The following is a 16748-nucleotide window of genomic DNA, read 5'->3' on the forward strand; positions in this document are numbered from 1 at the left end:
CCAAATCTGCTCCTCCCAACGCTTCCCCTCCGCATATGATCATCAGAGGGCTGATTGTTATTTTTTACTGTAATCTCTCTAATAGAGGCCCTCATTTTTTTTTTTTTGTACTTCAAAGGCCCCCATATTTCTTCAAGCTTCTCAAGAATATCACTACCAGTTAGGAGTAATACAGCAAGGACTTGAAATGCTTACCAACAAATAGCTCCTATTTCAGAATCAGTAACCATTCAAGGGTGTGTAAAATACAGACCTATATTCTCAAAATTTTCTGAACATTGCTGATCATGGTCAACATTAAAAAATATATACACACACCATCTAATTGTGAAAGGATCATTGGGGATTAGCCTCCTGTAAAGTTCATCTGGGTACAGTTCCCCAGCAGTTGCTCTAAGATCTGTTCTCAATTAGTATTGGTGTAGGTGGCCTCCAAAGTAAACAGTTCCCACTATGAAACTGAATCTAAGAAACCTCTCTTGTCCCTTTTATCCAGGAAAGGATGCATGAAATGTAAATGCAAACCAAATGCAATAAAGATGGAGACTCCCCCACCAAGTAACTGGAGGCGCTGGGTGCTCATACCCCTTAGAGCAAGGGAGGCAGGAGGAGGCCTGGGAACATGTTGAAACAAACAGCCAGCAGTGGAGATTACATCCATACTCCTCGGTCTGTGAGTTCACCAGCTCAGCTAGGGCAAGGTGAACCTGGATGGAGACCAGATTTCTGCCCTCACGAAGGAGGAGGACGAGGAGGTAGGGCTGGTGTGGATTCTTTCTGGAGATGACTCTCCACCTCTGCCTAAGCAGATGAAAACATTTCCCAACTCTAAAGTGAACTGGACAAACTGATCCTGAAACACAGATAGAGTCAAGTATCAAAGGAGGCACTTTTACTCATCAAAAGGGATGAAAAACCAAGCTCTTTAGTAACTCCATTTTCTCAACACAGATTTATTCTTTGGCTAACAGGAGGGATCTGTATATAGGATAATAAAGTCATAGCATCACAGAATTGGAAAGGACCTTGAAAAGGAACCAATAAAATATAAGCTCCTTGAAGACGGGACATTTTTTGATTTTTGTTTTATCTTTGTATATCTCCCAGTACTTTGCACAAGGTAGGACCTGAAAAAGAATGCTTGTTAGATTAGATTAGGTTTAGATTCTGACCATGTCATTGCCTATTCAATAAACTCCAGGGGCTCCCTATTAACTTTAGAATCAAATAGAGACTCATCTGTATCCAAAGAGCATTTTAAAACTCTCCATGCCTTGACCCTTTCCTATCTTTCCAGTCTCGTTACACATTATTTCCTCCTATGCACTTCCACCTTTCCTCTCAATGCCTTTACTCAGACTGTCTCCCATGCTCCGATGCCACAACTGCATCTTAGAATTCCTGAGCTCTTTTAGAGTTCAACTCAAAGCTCACTTACTTAAGCAGGCCTTTCCTTGTCCCCCTAACTTCTGTGACTCCCTTTCCATCTACCTTTTCTCTGTCTTCTTTGGATCAATTTATGTACATTTTGCCTTCCCCATTTAGAATAAATCCTTTTTGAAGCAGGAACAGGGTTTGATTTTTTTTTCTTTTTGGTTTGTTTTTCTTGCTTTTTTTCTTTGTAGCTTCTGTGCTTAGCACAGTGCCTGGTAAAAAAAAAAAAAAAAGCTTTGGGATTGATCCATAGAATCCAATCCCCCTCATTTTGATGAAAAAACTGGTACAGAGCTCAGGTGATTTGCCCAAGGTCATATAATTTGTTAGAGGCAGAATCTGGATGAAAAATCTGAACTTCTTGGCTCAGTGTTCAAATTAAGTGATTTCAGTTCTATTGGATTAAATTCTCTCATTAGTTTTTGCTAACTAGGAAATGAATTTATTTTCTTGCCCATGAGTCAAGCAGCATTGAGGCAACAGTTTATGGAATGAACTGAACTTTAAATTGCATGGTCCCACATTTTTTTTCTATATATACGTGGGAATCATTTTAAATATGATGTTATATTTATTTAACTACATTTTTTATTATAAGAATATATATTTAAAAAATAGAAAGGGATGAGAAAATGGAGACCTAGGGAGATAAAGTGATTTGCCTAGGATCACATATGTAAAAAAATCAGAGATTAGATTTGATCCCAGGTGCACTGTTTTTTCCCATTATATCATGCTGCATCTCCCATCTACAATACACCAGGCATTTAAAGTCATGGTTTCTGCCTTCAACAGATTATGCCCTTATAAAACATTTGTTGAGTTAACTTGACTGATTTTCAAGGATGAGATAGAAACATGTATCTAGCAAGAGGCATTTTGTTCCTTCCCCATTTGGCGTAAGTGGTTTTACTCTCTTTCCTCACTCATTCATAGAATTCAAAATTATTACCTATGGGCCTCTTTTTTTTCCTCAGGGTTTTGGGAACGAAGCCCATCTCTGCTTCCTGACTGCTGACTCCCATCTTATCTGAGGGCGTAGGTGTGGCTTTGGCATAGATAGAACTATTAAAAAAAATTCTCTAGTAAAAAAAAAAAAACAAAACCCAAAAGCCTCACAAAGGAAGTAATTTCAAATACAACACTGGTGGGATCAGGCCAAGAAATTTTCCCTGGATGAGCGCTTGCTGAGGGGGGGGGGGAGTGATGGAGAAAGGTTTTCCTGCACATTTGCAAGTGATCTTACTTCCTCTTTTCCCTGACCCTTGGGTTTCCTCCCAGAAGCTTGCCCCAATTTGTCCCACCCAACAGAGAGCTTTCCTTTGGCCCATATTCCTCTCCTTGTGATTACATTTACTGTCATGTTATGTAGTTGAGGTAGTGTTACTGTGGAGCAGATTCTCACAAAACATCTTCATGTGGAGTAATTCTCCTTTGGCCTATATCCCCTCCGGAAGGCTGTACCTCTTTCCTGTTCTCAAGCATTCTAGTAGATTTGTGGAAGACCCAAAAGAAAGTCCATCAGACTATGCTTTCCTTCCTTTCCCCTCCTGCTCATCCTCCTGTTACTTCTCTGCACTGAATTATTTCAGCTTCTCCAGTTTTTTCTGTCCTTCCTTTCCTTCAATTTCCACTTTTGTATTTGATAGTGGACTCCTCCTACCCTGCTTGCTGTGGTGGGTTGGGGAGTCACTGGCATAGGAGAGAGTAGAGAGAATGAACATTCAAACTTGCCCAAGTCTGAGGGCCTCTGATCTTCTCCACGAAATTCTGCTTGGAGCCTTTGCTTCCATTTCTGCCCCTTCTATCTCCCAGGCTCCAGGGGTGGGGAACCTGTGGCCTTGAGGCTACATGTGATCTTGTAGGCTTTGGGTGCAACCTTTTGACTGAACCCAAGTTTTATAAAACAAATCCTTTCATTAAGGGGATTTGTTCTGTGAAGTTTAGATTTGGTCAAAGGGCAGCACTTGAGGACCTAGAGGGCCACACTTAGATGATCCTTACCCCTGTGACCTAATCTGTTTGTCTGAAATCCTTATAGGATCTCTTGACACCCCTCAATCTTCTCTTTCTCCCCATCCCCTCCATGGCATATTGTTTCCTTCTAAACAAGTACTACTCACTACCATGGAAGGAAGGCTAGGGAATAAAGCATTGTGTAACAGAAGCTCAAATAATCTTGGAATCCGAAGACCTGGGTTCTAGTCCGAGCCTCACTTCAGAATGAGAGGTGACACCATAAAATCTGGATAATGGTTGGTACTTGGACTATATATCTTGCAGAATTATGGTGAGGAAAGTAAACCTTACAATTCTATGTAAGTGTAAGCTAGTAACGCTGATGGTACACTCTCTCAGAATTCAATCACCCTTGAATAAATGAATAAGCATTTATTAAGTGCTTATTATTTGCCCAGTAAGGTGCTAAATGACGGAGAATTCAAGTACAAAAGCAAAACAGACCTTGACCTCAAGAGTTGACTTCCAATAGGAGAACACAACACCTGGAACACAACATCCAATTGGTGGATTAAGGAGTGTTTTTGTCTGGGGAGTCACAGAGGCAATAAGTGGAGTCACAGGGGAGTTGATACACCCTTTCCAGAAGCAATAGTAATGAGGATTTATCAATTATAGTTCCCACTAATCAAATTCTCTTGCTGAAATTTAAGGCTATAAGTGGTATTAAGTCAGCCTTTAGACTTGCCATTTCTAGGCTAAATGCCAGTGCCTTTAATCTTCCTTTCAGAGATTCTATTTTCTAGCTTCTTAATTATACCTTTTGAGAAATATAATTTCAAAAAGGGAGACTAAAATTAGACACAATACTCCTAAAAAAGGCCTAATTGATGCCAAACATCCCAATTATAACTAGGGTGAGGTGGCCAGAGGTTTACTCCAGGGCACCCAGTTTTAGAGGGTACTGACTGCTTGCCAACTTCCAGTAGAACTGAAACATCTGAGAAGAATACCTAGTTAGCAAGAATAATTTGCTTGAATGGAAAGTTCCAGAAGCTTCTCCCTGCCAAGTGACTGTTCCTCCCAACGAGTTCCTCTTCCCTCTACATCAGTGCACACAGAGACTCTTCATCAAAGCTTTGAGTTGTCCTAACTTTGATTGTTTTGCCAAGGGCTCAAAATGGACTAGCTATGGCTCCGTTAAATACAGTGAGAGAAATTCCCTGCTCTAATATGCCATGAATATGATAATGTAACCTAATATCACATTTTATTTTGGTTTTGATTCAGATCTGCCATTTAACTGGTGTAGGACACTCCCTGTGTGGGGCCTGTGATGTAATTGGTGTAGACCTCTTCTCCCAATATAGATGAACAGCTATTCTTAAGGTCTTAGATAGTCACTGGGGGTCACTAAGAGTCAAGTGATTTGTCCCTGGTTACCCACCCAGTATGTGTCCACGGCAGGGCTCAAATTCACATCTTCTTGATTCCAAGATTGGCTGTCTATCATGTACACCACGTTGCCTCTCATAATCACATTAGCATTTTAAATAACACTGGTACTTTGGTGATTAGTTCAGCTTGTGGTGCATTTAAAGTCTTCTTCTATTGTCCTTGTTCTTTATCAGTTTTCCCTCATCACATTCCTACAGAATTTATTTTTCATCTTTAAGTTCACTCTATTTACACTAATCATACTGAATTTCACCCTGCTTTTTTTGGGACCATTTCTCTGTTTATATGATCATATAACTTAGAACTGGAAGGGAACTTAGGGATCCTCTAATTCAGCTCCCTCATTTTAGAGAAGATGGTTGGACTCCAGGTCCTCCAAACCCAGTGCTCTTTTCATGATGCTGCACCCACTGCCTAGCAAGTTTTCCATGAATTGCATTTTGGTCTTTCAAAGTTTGCTAAAAGAATTCAGGTGAGAAACAAGCAACTGTAGGGTTTGCCTTTAAATAAAGATATATATGAATCCTATAATTCACATAAATTATATATAATATGACATGTATGTATGTATATACATATTTATACATACATATAATACATACATACACATATATCTATACATTTTATATATATATATGTATATATAATTAAATACTTGGGAACAAATCACACAATCTATTTGAAACCAATTAGAAGAGTCTGGACCATTTCAATTTCCTACCAAGATCAAATGTCTTATCAGCAAAAGATGTTAGCAACTGAAGATGACTGAGTTAATGATCCCTTGTTTATTTCTTAAAAGGATCATACCTTTGTCCCCATGTCCCCACTTAAAAATATTATTTGAACACAGCACAATTTTTAAACATGCTAACATTAGTTTACTCATAGCACAAAGTTATTAAGCAAAATAAATACACAAACACATGTAACACTCAAATATAACCTAAGTGCTGGAATGGGGGATACGGATAAGATCTATGTTATAATTAAATCTATTTTTATGTGGTATTATCTTTCATATTTATTTATCTTATTTCATCAGCTAGATTTTAAGTGTCTACAGGCAGAGACTGTCAAGCTTTTTTTAAAAAAAATAACCCAGAGTACCCGTGTTTTCCTACCTCCTATAGCTTAACGTAAGGTTTTCGTGAGCAAAGGCTGTAACGTGTATTTCTTTATAGCCTGAGGAGCAATCTAGATGACGTTATACCTAGATGGACTTGAACTTGGTTGAAGCAAAACAAAACCAGAGCCCCAAAATCTTGTTAATGGATTATACACCAATAGGCTCTACTCTTAGCTCAGTTATGGTCAATGTTGTTTAATCAGTGATTTGGATGAAGTAAACATGGCTTACCAAATTTACAGTTGACATAAAACTTGGAGAGATACTTAATGCATTAGATGACAGAACTGATTGCCCAAATGATTGTGATAAACTAAAATTATGGACCAAATCCTAGAATTAGAAGACTCAATAATTAATTTTCTTATTTTCTGCCACATTTTGGTAAGTTATGTCTCTATACAATAAATTCAAATACTAGCTATATGACCTTGGGTAAGCCACTTAACCTCTGAACCTCAGTTTCCTTATCTGTAAAATGAGTGGGTTAGACTCAATGGCTTCCCGGGTCTCTTCCAGCTCTAAATCTCTGATTCTTGGAATTCAGAGAAATGTGGAAAAATTTATATGAACTTGTGCAGGAAGAAATGTGCCAAGTCAAGAAATCTTGATTACACAATTAGAACAGTGTAACTTTGAAGATTACTAAGAGGAAGTTGAACTCTAAGTAGAAGAAAAATCCATGACAGTCCTGGAGAAGAGATAATGAAACAAACCTCCTACTCCCTCCCAGCAGAAAAGTGAGGGTTTACTAGGATAGAATATTATATTAGATGCTGCTTTTGCTTAAATGTTCTTTGTCACAAGGTGGGGGTGAGAGAGAAATGAGTGTGATTTAAAAGATCAAAGACATTGATCAATCCTATCAAAGGCTACAAGATTATATATACTTTTGGCTATGGTATATTTGAATCATGATATTTTCAGCTTTTTTCTACCTTATATTTGGGAAGATATTGTCTGGGGTACTGGGTTTTTTGGAGGGATGCAGAGGGTAACCTAGGAACTTGCTGGGTCATAACAAAGTATTAGAAGGAGACGTGCTAGTTCTCAAGTCTTAGGAGTCTAATATATATTATCCAGATAGTTTCATAGCCATTTGGATTGTTTAGGAGTACTTTATATGTCTGGATATTACATTTGCATATAGAATTTGCAGCTGGAATAGGAGCCAGGTTTTTTTTTCCCAGTGATTTCACATATGGTCTTTTAAAAGAAGACAAACATCCTGTCTCAGATGTGGATTTATACTCATCTCTGCAGATCTTTCATGAGATAAACAACCATGTGCTCTGCATAATTTAGGTATATCTATACTGTGTAATTAGTACCTTTTTCCATATTATTCCATTACAGTTGTCATCATACAATTTAGTAAATTACATCAGGATGCAATAAAGCAATGCTGCATAATGCAATAGGATTAGCTGTAAGGGACCTTGGTGTCCATTTAATCCAACCCATTCATTTTCTAGACGATAAAATTGAAACCCAAATGATATTACATACAGCTAGTATCTAAGACTGCCTTTAAACTCAGGTCTTCCTGACTCCACAACCAGAATTCCATCCATTGTGCCCCTAGCTCCCACTTATGGGCAGTGATGAGTTTATGGTCAGAAAGACTGGGTTCAGATCCCACTTCTGTCATTTCTTGTGTGATACTAGGCAAGTCACTTAAAATCTATGTGCTTCAGGGAACTCTTTAGGATTTATCTATTAAGTCACAGAAGGATTATGATTTGTGTTAGTGAAGGAAGTTCCTTACACTGAGGAAATTCAGATTCTTCCAAATTTTGCATATGTAAAATATGCCACCAGAAAAATGAGTGAAAAAGATGATCGGCTTGTACGGTGAAAACAAGGTTCTAATTATTCTTTGAAATGATCAAATTGTACAATACATTGACTAGGATTAAGCCAGAAGAGGCAGGTAGAATCAATCAATGAACATTTATTAGGCACCTACTAAGTACAGGTACTCTTAGTCACTGAGGATGCAAAAACAAAAGTGAAATAGAGCCTACCCTCAAAAAGCTTACATTCTATTTGGGAACGTAGAAGTAATTTGTTATTGTTGCTGCTTACTTAGTAAGCTAGAAAAGAGAATCTGGAGCTGCCTTTTTTGCTAAAATATGCAGCAATAGAAATGAATTCAAAGTCTCACATGCAAAAAGGTAAAGAACCATTTGAAAAGCCCTTTAATTTTAAGACTTTATGAAAACAACAAAGAAGAAAATAACATTAAAGCTCTCTTAACAAAGAACCTGTCAGTCTTTCCAGTCTTGAAAGCCAGTGATCTGAGATATCAATTTGACTTCATGTCACAGGGTATGGAGAACTGAGGTTATCTGAGATTCTCCATGGTATTTCAGAATTCCTGTTCTTTCTAGGTGAACTTCAAATTATCTTTCCTTCTAACCCTTTTTCCAGTTCATTTAAGAAGTTTCTGAAAGTTCTAATTCCATTGCTAAGATTATCCAGTCTAGCTGCCAGAGCTAGTCTGCTCTGGGTGAACAAGGACACTGACAACTTATTTTAGGTAAAAATTTCAAGATATAAATATAATCTGACAAGGAAAGTTTTTATAAAATATTAAAGAAGCCGTGGAAAAATGTCATAAGAAATGAAATAGATAAGTAGAGAAAAACAGAAGGGAAGTAGAATAATCATTGGCCTGGAAATCAGGAAATCCAGGTTCTTAGCCCAGTTCTATGTTGTATTTATGGGGAAACTGGACTAGAAGATCTTAAAGGTCTTCTTTAGAAACACTAAGCTATCTGCATTGGTTCACTGGGACTACTTTGAATGTCAAAATATTACATTTGAATATACATTTTTGTAGCTAGAATATGAGTCACAGCTAGGTCCCTATTAGCAACAACTAATGCATACCATGAAGTGGTATGCATTTGAATTGACACTATCAAAGTCATAAATTTGTAAAATGTGGTGACTGATCCCAGTGCAATAGAATTATAAAATGTGTTTTCAAATAACACTGTTTACTTTGTGGGATCTATTATTTGCATTAATCAGGGTCTAGATGTATAAATTCCATAATGCTAAAACTTTAATGATTTTAAAACATTAATTATTCTATAAGAAAGTAAAACTATACTTATTGTAGGTCTGTGGTGAAGATCTCAACTGCCCCCCTCACTGACATCAGGTCCCCAGAGCACAACTACTATATTCACCGAGGGCTTCAGGCTTACGCTTGTAGGGTCTGGGGCATATTTTCTAATGCTATAACTCATGAGCCCCCACTCCTATGCTTTTCCCCATCTGTGAAATCAGTCAGCCAGACTAAATTAGTTTTTAGAAAAGGGTTTTTAAGTACAGTGGGTACAAAATACTCCCCCAAAAGACATGCTTTCCCACAGAGTCAAGTTCAGGCTCAAGTTTAGAAAGATCACTATAGCAAAGGGGTAATAATAATAGCAATAATGAACATATATGTAGAGTAATAGAGCTCCTGGAAGTTCTTTTACTGAGGTCCTCAAGATGTTCTCCTTAGGTATGGTATACTTTTGTTTTATATACTAGGCTCTCTGTAGAGCCTTGAATCTGTATCTAATATATTTTGGCTTCCAGTGAAGGCACTACTATTAGCTGTTCCAGGGACATTAATACTATGATGCTTGGGAAGATGGGAGGTCCAAGTTTTTTAGAATTTTAAAGCTCATAAAGCTCCTTTGACCGGAGTTGGGGGGTTGAGGAAGAGATTGAGGCCCTCTCCTCCTCTCCCAGGTAATTCCTTCTCAGAGGGTTAGTTAGAATGCTCTCTGTTACCCAACCCCAAATCTCCAGGATTCCAAACTAACTCCTTGGTTTGACATAGCCTCCACAGGGGATGATTAAATCTCATCCAATGGAAACAGACTTCCTGTCACACCTAGTGGAAATGTTTTTGGTACAAAGAAGAGTACAGTCCTGGTTCACACTTAGTTCTGATTGACTTAATCAAAAAGTTTTTACATGACAAAGGTAATTAACTACTTTTTAAAATGAGGGAAGTTAATGAGCAGAATCTTCCCTTATTCTGACTGCTGGGAATTTCACCTAGGTCACTTTTCTTCGCTCCATAATCACTATCACTTGTAGTTCTTCTCATTCTTTGGTCCGGAGACTTAAGCTTGACACCTTTTCTCATCAAATCAGATAAGCATCCTAGCGACACCTTTCCTTTAACCTGAGGTTTTATATCTGCTTTTGATTCTCCTTCCTTCTTCCTGAAAGAATCCTGTAAAATTCTCTGGAATTGTTTTTTTCTCTCTCCCTCTGTTTTTCTAAAATACACACAAAAGGCAAAAGTTCACACAAAATTCTTTATTTGGGAAGATTTTTGATTATTCTTTCTTTTCTTTAGGAGTAGGGAAGCAGTGGTGGCCGATAACTAGTTATTGCCAACATCTTTTCTAGCCTAAATTGAGTGGTATTCAATTCTCTTCAGTAATATCTGTAGGGCCAAGAAGAAGACCAGCAATTAAAAGTCTGGGAATACTCTCTTTGAGCCATGCTAAAATATTGGCTTAGATTGACTGCCATGCCTAGATGGATAGATCAGGGTATTAAAGAAATGTCACATCAAGATCCATGCTTTATTACTAGTTAATAGGCTTATAATTATAATTTTAGTATTTTAAGTAATATTTAGGTAGTATGGTACAGAGGACGGAATTTTGGACTTAAAGTCAGGAAAATCTGGATTCAAATCCTGCCTCAGATACTTATTAACTCTGTGACCTTGGATAAATCACTTAACTTATTTTTTTAAGCTCACTTTCTTCCTCTATAAAATGGGGGTAAAATTGCATCTACCTCATAGGCAGATTATTATATCACATCACATCATATCACATCATATCATATTATATTACATTATATTATGGATCACTATATTACATTATTGTGAGGATCAAATGAAAGAATGTAAATAAAGTGCTTTGCAAGACTTGAAGGTATATATTTCCCCTATTTGTCTCCTTTTCATTCTTTCTCCTTTTTTCAAAAGTGCAAAAACACTGTTATTGAAAAGACAACCAAACACCTTGTATTTTTATAGGACTAGTAATTCATAAAGTAATTCAAATACTGACAGGTTCCAATACATCCCAGGCCCTGAAAAAGTCCACTCTGCCAAGGCTCAACAACTAATAAATAGTTATTCCAGAGACCCACTGAGGTATAGACACCTAAAGATCAGGAATCATGGTCATTGCAGAATTTAGACTCAAAGCCAGAGAAGGTCTGAGCCTAGAGATAGGTCAGATTTTGGGATGGGACAAGGCAAGGCTAAGTTCCTCATTGAGTCAATGTGGCCAGTGGATGTTGGAAATAATAGACGGATGTGTGGTCAGTGAAAGAGGTCAGGACCACAGTCAATGGAGTGATCATGAGTTAAATGCCCTGTTGAGGTCAGAAGAAATAGCTAGGAGCTGTCCAAGGACAATCAGTTGTGTTTCCTGAAGGAAGCAGCCTGTCCTGACTTTAACTCTAAACATACTGGGATTATAGAAGTGAGAGCTGAAAAGGCCCTTAGAGATCATTATCTAGCTAAACATCATCCAGTCTTCATTTTCTTTTTCAAACATCTGAGAAAACTGAAGCCTGGAGAAATGACTTATTCAAGGTCACACAGATGCAAATGGCAGAGTCAGAATTTAAACCCAGGTCATTGGACTCTAGATCCAATAATGCTCTTTCCACTCTACTATGGTATCCTTCAATGGGGGAATCATTCTCTTCTTTGAGTCAAGAATCCTCTAAATTGTGTTCTGAATTAAGTAGGCTGTGCAGGCTTAGAAGAAAGAAGTCCATTCTGTTCCATTCCTGTCTACCTCTTTAATACTTAAATTCACTTAAATTAAGCACAATTAGTATGTTTTGAAGAGTTACTTAGAATTAGGGTAAACTCTCTCATTAAATGACAACATCTCTACATTAGCCTGAGAGTAGTCTGTCTTCAGAATTGTTCAAGGTTGTTATAACATCTTAGTATTTTAATTAAAAAAAAACACAACTTTTTGCCTTTACAGTTTATTTAGGGCTGGACATCTATGAATCTGTTTAAGACTTAGATGATTCTCTTGATCTTACAATGAAGAAAGGTCAATATAATAACACTGGACAAGAGGGACAAAAGAAACAAAAAAAGATGTCAAGAAGCAGCAAGGCTGCCCAGATCACAGATTCAGAGCTGGAAGGAACCTTAGAGATCATCTTATCTCACCTCCTCTTTCTTCAGAGAGGAGACTGAGGCACGGAAATGTGACTTTTCCAAGGTCAGAAAGGTAGTAAGTGTCAGAGGTAGTACATCAACATAAAACTATCTGGCACTCTGATGGTGTGAAACTCAAATCAAAACAGATTCCCTACAGGCCACATATTTATTTGGGAAAAACATTAGAATTGTCTATGTTTTATTGTATTTTTAATTTATTTTGTTAAGTGTTTCCCAATTACATTTTAATCTGTTTTGGTGGAGCTTGACACTTCTGTACTAATTCACAATTTGGAGTCAGAGGATTTGGGTTTAAACCTGGCTTTGTCACTTATGTGTGACATAAATTGTGTGTGTGTGTGTGTGTGTGTGTGTGTGTGTGTGTGTGAGATGCTGAACAAGTCCTTAGGTTCCTCATCTGGAAGATGACCTCTATGGCCTCTCTCATCTCTAAATCCAGGATCCTGTGAATAAAAGTATCTTTATTATATCAGTATTATTAGAGAAATAGGCATTCAAGAACAAAAATGGTTGCTATTATATTAGACTATATTACTATATTATTATATATTATAATATGTCATGTACAATATATGTTATATATTGATATTATATATATATATTTCTATAGTATATTCTGTGGTAATAAAGATATCTTTTGGCCATCCTCTTTACTTCTAGATCACTAAGAAAAAGGAAAAAAGTGGGACTTGGTTTGTTCTAGGCTTACAGAAAAATTCTTTTTTTCTTCCAAATTTATTTATTTATTTGTTTTCAATTTCCAAAAATCACTTCCATAAGTTTTAAATTTTCTCCCCTTCCTTTCCCCTCCCTCCCAAAGAAGGTATGCAATCCTATACAGTCTCCACAAATACATTCTCTTTCAGTCTCTTCATTTGGGGGGAGTCAAAGAATAAATGAACATCAGATCCCTGAAACGAAACCCAACTGAACAAGTGGGATAAACTGAACAGTGCTGATTAGAGAAACAGAATAAGACCACTGTTCAAGAAAGTAGTGGGAAGAGACTAAGATCAACCCTTACTGCCAATAGCATCGTGGGAAGGATGTAACGTGATTATGTCTGGAGATGCCTCTTGTCCTTGAAACACCACGGTGACTATACTTGTGTCTTGGTTAGTTCCTAGCTCAGTTATTTTCCACATTAGTCTCAGGAGTGCCTCAGAAAAACCTGCCAGCTGGGTGTAAGATTTTCTGTGGGGGTAGAAAATGGATTGACCACTGTTATTCTAAGCCGAGGCAGGCGCTCCCTGAGCTCAAGAAATAAAGGCCTCATTCATTACTCAATTTCTGGTGACAGCTCAGGGAGTTATCCAGCTTTCATTTGGAGAGCCCCACGAAATCTACAGTATTCCCACAAGGTAGTAAAAGACCAAAGTCAGCCTTAGAAAAATAAAAACAAACCTTTAGCAATTCCCTGGAACAAATCAGCTGGAATCCTAAATCCTACAGGAAAATGGAGGGCAATAGAGATGGTGCAGATGTGTAACCCACCCTGGAAAATATGGACATTGGAAGAATTTCCTATTCTAAACAGTATGCAGTTAAAAATACTGTCCCGTGAGACTTTCTTGAACATACAGGCTCATCACCACTATTTATAGCAGCCAATGTGAAAATTACAAAGATTCTTATTCCAACAAAGGAAATGTATATGAATGTGGTGTTATTAAATGAAAAGGAAACTCTCATACTTAAAAATACCCAATCAGAACTGGCTTTAAGAATATAATCTAACCTCACTAAGGTGTGGCCAGTATAAATTAACCAAAAATTAGAATTACATACTATTTTTCAAAGAAATGTGGTCTTATGACATTTTAGATATACTAAAATGTATATAAATATGTATAAAACGTATATAACATATAACATGTATAAAACAACATACGTGCAGGTTTACGGGATCCTTAGAAGATCAGCTTTAATGAAGTAATAATCATGTATACGTAAATGAGTGATTCTAATTACTCAGGAGATAAAGTGGTATGACAGAAGGAATGTTTGATTTGGAGTCAAAGGATGTGAGTTCAAATTCTTTCTCTGCCACCTATTTCCAGTATGTTATTGAGATATTTCAGTCATATCTATCTCTCCATGATCCTTTGGGGAGTTTTCTTGGAAAAGAAACTGGAGTGGTTTGCCATTTCCTCTTTCACTATAGTCTTAGACAAATCATTTACTCTCTCTGTGATTTAATTTCTAATCTGTATAGCGTAAGGTGATTTTCCAAATCGAAATTCATAATGAAGATCCTTTGAGGAATTTTTTTTTCTCTTAAGTGGTTTAACCAGAGCCAGAACAAACTTATATATACTATTAATTTTCCCAGTTAACTGAGTCTCACAACATTTGAATCTACCCTCTGCCTATATTAACACACAGTCCAAATGAGCAGAATTTGAATTCTCAAATTCCATACAGGTAATGTGGCAAAGGGGTGCTGAACTGGTTTTGAGGGCTCTAACCAGAGGTGTCAAACATGAGACCCAAGGAAGACCAGATTAAAGTGTTATTGGGAAATATTTAACAAGATAATAAAAATAAAATAGAACATGGATAATCTTCTTATGTGGTTTTCTAAGTCAATGTGCCCCCACACAGGGACTGTGATGATGTAGTGGTCCTGTTTCAGTTTGAGCTTGCTCTGTAGACAACTCTCCCAGACTGTAAATTACAAAGAAAGTGACAGCCTGCATTGGGAGAAGGACTTTCTTTCCTTTGCACTTTCCTATACTACTGGAGGCACAGGTCTGGTTCCCACTTCACCCATCTACAATTCCAATATAGCTTTTCTATCTTAAAAATGTTGAGAACTGATGCTTACCAGAAAGCTAAACAGCTAAGTGAAAGTTTGTCACTTCTCTCTGCTCTCCTAAGGCCATTGATCATGAATCTTTTAAGGGAATATAGACTTCCAGTGTCTGATAGGCTAATCAAGAAGACCAAAAAAGGCAAAATGTTATAAAGGAATGAATAATGAGTCCAAAAACCCAGGTTATATCACTTACTAATTGAGAAGACACATTGACGAAGGGTTACAGTCAAAAGACATGGGTTCATATTCCATCTTGACCCTTTACTATCTCTGTATGATCTTGGGCAAATTAATTAGTCTTTCTAAGCCTTAGTTTCCTCATATACAAAATAAGAATAAGGATATTTGTTCTATAGACCTACCAAGGCTATTGTGAGGATCCATTAAGATAGCCTATATAAAGAATTTTGTTAACTATAAAATGTCCTGTGAATTATAATTTGGAGAAGGAAATGGCAAATCATTCTAGTGTCTTTGCCAAGAAAACCCCAAATAGGGTCATGAAGAGTCAGATACGATGGAAACAAATAAATGACATATTATTCCAACACATTCTGATCGAAAGTCTTACTTGACTGCTTCTGAAGAGTTGACTTTAAATAGTTCATTTAGTTGGTCTTGCTGCAAGAATTCATTTTACACATTCAGAAGTTCATGTTCATGTTGAAAGGAACTGGTTTAACTCTGCCTTCCCTGGAAGCTATGTTTTGGCAATGCTAGTACATCACAACAAAAAATGAAAAAAATAAATTAATCTTCTGGAGGCTAGGTTTAAGAACATTCTGTCCTTCCTATTTGAAGACAAGGTAGCCAATAAATGAAATATCCTTTGAATTGCTTTTGCGAAGTGGGGTTGGGTTGTGGGAATCCACCTACACTCTCTGGTTCAGTCCCTTTTAGGAATAATGGTAGCCTCTAGTGAAACTCCTAGCTGGGAATGGATTTGCAATCTAGAGTTAAAGAATAATCTTCTCCTTGAAGTTTATTACTAGTTTATGTGGTGATTAAATTAAGGACAATTAGCCTCATTGGCATCATGTTAAAAAACAATCATTCTCAAAGTATAGTCCATAGAACACTTCCTGATGGTCCCTGAAGGTGTCCAGAAGTCCATCAATTGATTTGTTACAAAATTTTATCTTTTTGTTTTTTTCAACTGCACAGTTGAACCTCAAAATATCCTGAATATTTAAAACACATAATGATAATGAAAGTCTGTTTAACAAGATAAGTACAGGGGTGTGTGTGTGTGTGTGTGTGTGTGTGTGTGTGTGTGTGTGTGTGTGTGTGTGCATGTGATTATGATAAGCAAAAATAGATAAGGGTCTTTTGTCCCATCAAAGTAGTCTAGACACCAGTTTTCTGAAGAGCCCAGATTAGGAATCGAGATTGGTTCTGTGTTTCATTGATATACAGAAATTTCCAGATGAAGAAACTCCCTTTACCATGGCAGGTCAGTTCTTTCTCTGCAATTTGTAGTCTCAAGAGAGTTACCTAGAGCATTGGGAAGTTTAGTAACTTGCTGAGGGGTCACTTATCCAAGGTGGGAATTAAATGCAGGTTTTCCTGGCTCTGAGGCTAGCCCTATTGACTATGCCATGCTCCTTCCTAAAGGAAACATTGTCAGTATCTCTTTTCTCTTACGGAAGTGGGGGGAAAAATAGTGCTGTGGAAAAAGGTATAAAGAATTACCTTCTCTTCTT

At 37.2% G+C, this 16748-nt stretch overlaps 1 protein-coding gene across 17 annotated transcripts in view; it reads right to left on the reverse strand.

The window, feature by feature from the left end:
- Window positions 1-16748, reverse strand: part of CALD1 (caldesmon 1) — a 268202-nt gene that overhangs the window by 84639 nt on the left and 166815 nt on the right. The gene's annotated exons all lie outside the window — the stretch shown is intronic.

This window comes from Notamacropus eugenii, chromosome 3 (genome assembly GCF_028372415.1).
Source record: "Notamacropus eugenii isolate mMacEug1 chromosome 3, mMacEug1.pri_v2, whole genome shotgun sequence".
Taxonomy (NCBI): Eukaryota; Metazoa; Chordata; class Mammalia; order Diprotodontia; family Macropodidae; genus Notamacropus; species Notamacropus eugenii.